Below are 8843 nucleotides of genomic sequence, written 5' to 3' on the forward strand. Positions count from 1 at the left end.
TATGTAACTGTTAACAGTTTTCTAAAACTGTTTAACACGTCATATAAAAGCAAACAAGAAAATCATTGTAGGGTTGATTCCCACCATAATAGAAGAGCAACAAAGAATTTAAAAGGTATTATTCTACAACAATCCGAATTCCATGTGCAACTAGTTTTTTTTTCTATTTCTAACTGAATTCATTGAGTGCATTTCCAAACAAGATACTGATTACATCTCAAAAGACAAAAGGAAACATTCGTATGTTGAATAAACGTTGTGACATACCGTAAGGCCGAGCAAAGACAATAAGAGTGAGCGACGGGAACTCGAGAGTATTGTTGACAGTGACCTAGAACTGAACGAAAGAACAAGCAACAGAACAGAGGGTTTCACAACCACTAAATACATACCCTAGAAACGCGGAGACCGCGTGCATAATCAGGTAACAAGTCCACTATTTCATATACGAGACTATCTTTCTTTCCATAAAAGTAAAATTCATTATTAAAGTCTATAGGCACATAATAAAAAAGCCAAGAAACCAACTAAGATAAGTTAAGATTCAAATATAAGGTGAACAGAGAGTTGGGTTCAGAATTCCCGAAAATGTTATAGACATAAAATCAACCGGACAGCAACGCAGTGAAGGTCGAGTACACGGGAACAAACCCTGGAAACATACTCAAGTTGCAAACCCTAAAATTCATTTACAGAATTGGAATTTCAACCAAAATTACAGTGACTGGAACCTACAGCCAAACAACCTAAACTACTAACAGTTGCAGGCAAAATGTATTTAAATAACAAAACGACAGTCGACAGACAACAAGACCATGGAGAGACCCTACCCGGTCTAATGGAGTGCCAAAGGAGCCGAGACCGGTGTCCAATGATTGCCATCCACCTGTAGACACCAACAGTAAAAAGCTTAGGCAACAAGTTGAAGCCCACGCGGAGAAGAAACATGAAGAGGGTTACTTAAAAGGAGTTTTGCTTACTAAGGAGGAAGGGTTTTGAAAACATCAAAGAAGAAACTGCATAGATAGCAGAGGTGTAAGTGACCCTGACCACAAGGGGCCGCAATTGTTAGCAACAGAAAGAGAAGCGAAAAATGCACTAAAGCTCAGAAAGAGTGCATACCTGAACAATTGACAAACCGAGGCTAAGAACGGGGTCACCTCGTGGCTGCTACCTGAGTGCGCAAACAAGCAACAAAACCAGGTGAATGGTAAAGCCAACAAACCACAATCATATCCATGAATGTTTGAATCTTAACAACTATCAGTGAAGAACAAACTACAGAGTTACAATGGCTACCACTTACAGTCGTAGAGCATTGGAAAACGGCCTAGAGCCATCAAAACGACCAGCAAACAAATGTAGAACCCATTAGAGAGCATAACAGTACATACCGAATTTACCGTTGAGCAAGTTATAGTCCAGAGGACCAGCATTGTGCCAGAACGACGAGCTCATAACCCTCGGGAGAAATCAACCAAAATACAGTCACACAGAGCCTCTTCCTTACCAAACGAAAATGACTGAGCCAAGTAGGGTTAAGGGTTACACATTGAGTGGGAGGACGAAAAACAAGGAAAGGACAGGTGTCCTATTCCAACAAGCCAAACATACATTGTCACATGTAGACCCATCTCCTCAAGTACCATCGAAACAGATAAGTAATCAGAGCATTAATAATTGAAATCAATCAAACTTATTGTATTGTCCAAGTCAGCGAGAGGGTTGGGCCACCATTTTCACAAAAATTGCACAAAACCCTAATCCACAAGCATCCCTTGTTATATCACCACTTTTAGGTAGGGTTCTTTAAACTATGATTTGTCATGCATAACCACTTCTTGAGGATATTGAGGATTTCTTTATTGAAACATTACCACTTTTGGATAAGGTTTCTATAAACTGTGAATTGTTATGCATAATTAGTTGATATAAGTTTATGTGGTATATCAACCATATTTATTAATGTAGTTATATTAAGAATTTGTAGTATTGATTTAAAAAATAAATAAAAAAATCTTTGAAATAAGATCTTATATGGATTTAATCATGTGTTTATTTTGGAGTATGGTTTGTAGAATTTTAATTTGATTATTAATAATTATTAAGTGGATAGTGAAATATTATTGATAGTATATACAAATAAAAAATGATGTTCAAAATAGTTGTGTTTTTTGATTTTTTAATTAAATTGATTAATAAACAAGTTGTTATATAATCATTACTATATATGAAATGAGATGATATTTTAACCATATGATATTGATAAACTATAATAAAAACTTTATTATTATGAATTTATAATTATTTATATTTATTTAAAAATTCTTATAATTATTAATTAGATATATGATTATTATTGTTTTTAAGTGGATTTAGTTTTGATAATATGTTAAATATATTGGTATAAAGAATTTTAGTTTTGTGGTTGTGCTATTTTGAGCAATGAACTAATACTTTTACCTTTTTTATAGATTGAAAAATAAAATACTTGCAATGTGACATTAACTATAATTTAAAAAATAAAATACTTTGCAATGTGACATTAACTATAATTTAAAAAATAAAATACTTTGCAATGTGACATTAACTATAATTTAACTGCACTTTATGGGTGAAAATTAGATCATTGAATTAAGAAGGGTTTTAAAAAAACTTAAAATGCATGAAAATAAATGAATCAAATAGTACAGTGCATCACAGTCAGATTCACCTTGACATGAATAATATCACTGCTAAAATTTCAAATGCAATGAAGTATTGTTGCTGGATGCAGAAAGGGAAGGAGCGACCTAATATATACCATATATACCATAGGCAAACACAATGAAGGATTGCTGCTGGATGGAGAAAGGGAAGGAGCAATGTAATATATATCATAGGCAGGATTGTATGGTAACAATATATATAATAATCGTTGTATTGTATTTTAGTTTTTGCTATGAAAATAATAATAATTTAAAATGATAATAAAGCTGGATAGAATCTTAACAATATACTATAATTAAAAAAGATAAATTCTTAACCATTTATAATTTTCTCAAATTTTAGTTGGAGTGCAACACGACTTGGTTTTCAAACCTGAAATCACCGCTAGGTTATATCCCCTCTCGTTTACAAATGAAATCTTTGATAATAACGAAATTTAATTGAAGAGTACAACCGAGACAACCATCATCTGTTTAATACATCAAAATTTAAAGCTGACCCATCAAATTTTAACAATTTAAGATATTAAATATCAACATTTTTTAATATGGGGTTCCTGTATTCATAACGTACAATGGAGGGATGTAATTTAAAAAATAAATAATATAATTGTATTTGTTTGATATAAATTCCATTATAGAATTATGTTTAGAACAACTCTTTATCTGTTTTTTAGAATCATTTTTATATATAGGTTTTGGAGTTTATTGTAGGATTTTTATTCCTCAGAAAAAGCTATGATTATACATGTATGGGGATATATGTATTTTTTATTAAAGAGATCTTGCCTATAATGTGTCAGGATATCTGTATCTGCTAAAAAAAGATGATGCTAGAATAGAACCTTTATATGTGCCGGTAAATGATAAACTATGAGAAAAATATGTGAGACAGTCAGCTCATAATAAGTTGATAAAGAAGCAGTGAACAGAGCACTTGATAATTAGTCTGTATAGTTTTCCTCCTGTAAAACTCATATTAGAGGTCATTTTGTGCTTTTGTAATAATCCATGTTTCATTAAGAATGTTATTTTTAGAGAGTGTGTTTGCAGTGGTGTTGTGTTTCTGGTAAATATGTTTATGAATGTTGTTTTTAGAGAGAGTGCTTGCAAACATGTGATGCAGATCTATGTTTTATTAGGAATGTCATTTTTAGAGAGAGTGTTTGCAGTGGTATTTGTTAGAGAATCTAATTCCAACCATCTATTAAGTGTCAAAATCTTCCCTCCAAGATTCCTAGTTCAGTTTCACTTAGTCTAGTTTAAGTCGACTTTCACTCTAGTCATTTATGACTGACGTTTCCAATGTAATCTTATTTAACTGATTCGTAATACTTAGAAAAGCAAGTCCTCCTCTCCAACCATTAGTTTTCTTCAATTTTTTTCAGTATTATGTTTCTTGTAAACATTACACGTAATGAAGAGGAAAAAAATGAAAACAGATTTCAAACTAATTATTTCATCTACTAAGAAAATTCTTTGATTATGATATCTATTTAAACCATTATATTACTAATAAAATTTATCTAAAATATTTTAGCAATTTATTGGAATGAAAAATTTAATCAGTAAACTTTACACAATCTAGTACCTTATTTTATATATTATTAATAATAAAAAAAACAATATTGCTCCCACCAAAAGCTCCAAAAATGTGAATAGCCAAACAACTCCTGTATATCAACCAAATTTAAGAAATTTTAACATATTGACTGTACACATCACTTAATGTTAAGATGACACCATCAATCCATGTACGCTCCTGCCTTAAATCTTGAGGATTTTTATGATAGGTTGAAATATTCATTTGTCATGGCATGTACTCTGACATTAGTGGTGCCAATAGTCCATAAAAGTTGACTGAGACTGAGAAAGATGGAGGCTAATGATAACAAACTCTGACTGCCTAAAGAATGAGGTATGTAAGGCTATATCTCAGGCTAAACGCTTACCAGAAACGTAGGGAGACACAGAGATAGAGTGCAGACAATTGGTTCAGTGGGCACCAAAACAATATATACACAGAAGCCTCACAAACATGCAGCAGACTGTGATGTTGAGACAAGGGCGCCGAAAACTATGTGGATAGAAAGCGACTTGACACTGCAATATCTCTTCAGATGCGCAAGGAAGAACGTGTATTCGTCAGAGAGTGGACCGCATACGCACTCAAAGACAGAGGATTCATCATGCAGAATATACGAGCAATTGAAGGACAAACAGTCGTTGAGATCACGAGGGAGCCAAAGCCTTTTAACAGCAAGCCTTTTAACAGCTTCAGTACAGATACAGATATGTAAGTCAAATTTGAGAAGAAAGACTGGGTTTCTAGATTTACACACCCTTCATCCCGTAGCTCAGTTCTGTAGGAATGATAGTAGTACCTGAATTGAACAGTCTGCTGTACTGCCTCCATTAGTTTTGTTTTTGAATTTACAGCCTTTGCCTTGCTTTATAACATTTACACATATCTCACCACTAAGGGAAGCAGTTTTATCAAGTCTCCCAACCAGCTCCCAGCCAATGGCAGGGCTTGCATATGTGAATTTTGCCATATCTTTGATTTACCCTCTGTGCTTATGAAAAGTAAGTGAGGTAGCAGCAGCAGACCTGGCGGACAGTGAGGATTGCAATATTTAGTCTAGTGGGCAGTTGCTGAGTTCAAGTTACTGTTAGGGTTTTTCTATGGTTTAAAAGAATTTAGATATTTATTCTGTGGCCTTAAGTTAGCTTATATTGTTGCTATTATGTTTTAATTTTTTTTATATATTATCAAATTTTGCAGCAGTCATGCCCTTACAACTTTCCTTAAGCTATAAGCTCTCAGTTGCTGATGTGTAGATTGAACAAAATAGAAAAGTAAATAAACAAAACCACTAAGTATGCATAGCCATGTCTACAAGCTTATAGATTACGATTTGATATGATAAAAAGAAAGTTCAAGCAAGCATAAGAGTACATAACATAAACTTATGGTTTTGAACGGGCATCATCAACTAAGCAGAGCTGGCTTTTTAAGCTATTCACATTCTTACAAATTGATTTGATAAAAAGTTGTTCAACAAAACATAAAGTATAAAGTACATAACATAAAGTTAAGGTTTTGAAAGGGCATCATCAACTAAGCAGACCTAGGTCTTTGAGCTGGATAATTTAGTAATATTAGTTTATGAAAGTTAGAAATAAAATATTCTACACAATTTGGGACTACTAACAAATAAGTAGAAGTAGATTCTTGTGCAACAGATTTATACCACTTAAAAATATGCTCACTAGATTGAAAGATGCTTAACGTCAGGTTTGGTATTAAAAATATGCTCAATATATGGAGAGATGCTTCAACCTCAGGTTTCTTTATCAATCATTACATGTAGAGATGTTTAAGCTCAAGGTTCTTTATCTTCAATATTCACATAGCCTTGCATGATTTTTTTTTTGCAATCATGCAAGCCCAAGACATGTTTACTCGCTTCGAGAGAGATGGTCGTTTGCCTTAATGGCATCAAATTATTATGCTCCTCTGTTAAAAGTTTTCCTAAGCATGAATTGAATAGGTTACATTGTCATGGTTCTCAACAATGTCAGTTTCACATTATTGGAGGAACTTAATTCCAATTGGTTGGTTGGGAATAAGACTCGTAAGTTGAAAGTCTCACAAAATACAAAAGGTTAAGTAATGTCACTAATCATGTCCCAAAAGTAAAGAAGGAAAAATAATAGAGCCCAACCTTGTTTTTTCCTTCACTATAGGTTCATTATTATTTCCAAAAATAGTAATGACTAACAATAACTTTTTATGTGATTGGAAAGAATCTTAGTCGGGTTAAAAACTTTAGTAGTAGCCATGCTTTTCTTTTTGATGAGTAAATGGGAGGGAGAAGGGATGTTATGTACTTGATAAATTACCTAAAAAGATAATGAATGTATGTAAAATGATCATAATAATGAAATATGAAGATTTTGTAATTGATGGGTAGTAAATAGATAGTTAAAAATAAATAATTTAATAAAAAAATATAGTTGATATATGTTATTTTATTAAGAATATTTATGAAAAAGTATGAATACACACTAATATCATTTTATTGAAATATGTTATATTTACTGTTTTGTAACAAGCATGGTTTGTGCAATGATTGTTTATACACAGTAAAATTAATAGTGTTATCATTTTACTGAAATATGTTATATTTACTGTTTTGTAACAAGCATGGCTTGTGCAATGATTCTTTATACACAGTAATTAATAGTGTTACCCTACTTTAAGGGTTCTTCTTTATATTATTGTGTTGTTTATGGTTTGAATTTTTAATGTTTTTGAAGTTTAAGAATTTATATCTAAAGTGAAAGGATATAATTTCTCTTATATTTATCAATGTTTACTACAAGCCATATCATAGCTCTTTATAGGGTAGAAAGAGGAATAATTTTCTCTCTTTTTTCATATTTTTTAAAGAAAAAGGAGCATGTTAGAATTCAAGATAATTTTTTAAACTTTTTTGTCTGGAATACAAAGAAAATAATTGTCTATATGAGTTCCCTTAAGTAATAATAAAATAATAATAATATACTTCAAAAAAAAGTTATTCAAATGAGAGTGTAGGAAGTGAATTTATTGCTAATTTAAAATCATTTTTAGGGCTTTTTTTGGTAGTGGCCATGTGGTTTGCATATCCAATATATTTTGATCTAGTACCCAAATTATAGTTAAACCAATGCTAAAAGTTGTGGAGTGGCCATGACATTTCGTAATCATGGTCATAATATCCAAATAGAGAAGTGATAATTTTAAGTCACTAGCTCAAATCCTAACTACATGAAAGAACTCCATTGAGAAGTAGGTGATTTTCTTTTAACCCTTGTTATATTCTTAGGTTTTTACAAACAAGATGTATTTTATAGAAAAGGATGATGGTCATAGTATTGAAGAATATATAAAAGAGACTAAGATAAATATCTGGAAAAGTTGTCTTTATATTTATTTAAAACGAATTTGGGCTATATGTTGGAGTTTTCTTAACCATGACAAGATGAAAGAAATTTTAAATAAATAATATGAAAAACTACTTTTAGAAATGTGGTCTCATGCAGGATGGAGAATAAATAGAGCACCCAGGGTTTGCTTTCATGCACAAAATTCTTATTATATGTTCATGGATATATTTAACATGAAAACATTATCATTTTTTTATAAAAGATGGAAGAAAACATAAGTTTATCAAGGTTAATTTGATTAAAGGATTGTAGGTTCCTACAAAACATATCGAAGCATACATGATAAGGGTGAGAATGTTAAATTTTTTAAAGATTTGAAGGATAATATGGATAAATATGTGTTAAATTTATATTTTCATGTTATAGATGTGGAAAATGTGTATATAATTTTGGGATATCTTTGGATGGACTCAATTGGTATGTTAATATCAATGTGCAAAAGAAGGTTTGAAGCTTTGATGCAATAAAAGGAAAAATGCATATTTCTCTTATTAAATGAAAACAACCAATGGGGGCATATGAAGAAGTACTTGAAAGGTAGCTAATTTCAATACATATTGACACATTAGAGGATCCAGATTTAAACAGGAATGCAACAAATTACAAAGATAACCATAAACACAGATATGCAGCGGAAATAATACTTCATTTCATTAATGTAAAATGTTGAAATATGCTTACAAATAGAAATGGAAATCAACCAGCTAGGGTGATGGTAGCTTATCTCTGAGAAGAGATGTGGCCGCTACATGTATCTGAACTATGTTACAATGAGGCTTAAAGGCCTATTTATTGTTGAGAAATAAAGGAAAACCCTTAACATCCCAAAACCTTACCCTAGAAGATGAAACGCCAAATTGTGGGCCCCGTTTGGGTAAATTGGTACATCAATTTCCCAGGGTAAGAACTTTGGCACCCGATCTTCGTTTGATGCATACAATAGCTCGTTAGAAAGATATATTTGAGAACTATAACTTTGGGAAGAGAAACATCGGACCATGGACCCATGTTGCTCCCAGATTTCCCAAAAAACGTCATTTAGGGCTTCAAAACGGCTCCGAAGGTTCAGGACCTGAAAAACTACTAAAAATATTAAATTGTCCTACAATTAAGGAAACTGAAAAACTGAAAGAGATAGTT

At 31.9% G+C, this 8843-nt stretch overlaps 1 long non-coding RNA gene across 1 annotated transcript; it reads right to left on the reverse strand.

The window, feature by feature from the left end:
- Positions 1-586: 586 nt before the first annotated feature.
- On the reverse strand, positions 587-1586 carry LOC149256408 (uncharacterized). Its single transcript, XR_016266461.1, has 3 exons — positions 1395-1586; positions 1123-1174; positions 587-886 (listed from the first exon to the last, which is right to left on the reverse strand). It is a non-coding gene; the product is annotated as an uncharacterized LOC149256408 (long non-coding RNA).
- Between the last annotated feature and the right edge of the window lie 7257 nt (positions 1587-8843).

Source organism: Pinus tabuliformis, chromosome 7 (genome assembly GCF_031772625.1).
Source record: "Pinus tabuliformis cultivar Carrire ecotype Pingquan chromosome 7, CPIR1, whole genome shotgun sequence".
In the NCBI taxonomy this organism is placed as follows: domain Eukaryota; kingdom Viridiplantae; phylum Streptophyta; class Pinopsida; order Pinales; family Pinaceae; genus Pinus; species Pinus tabuliformis.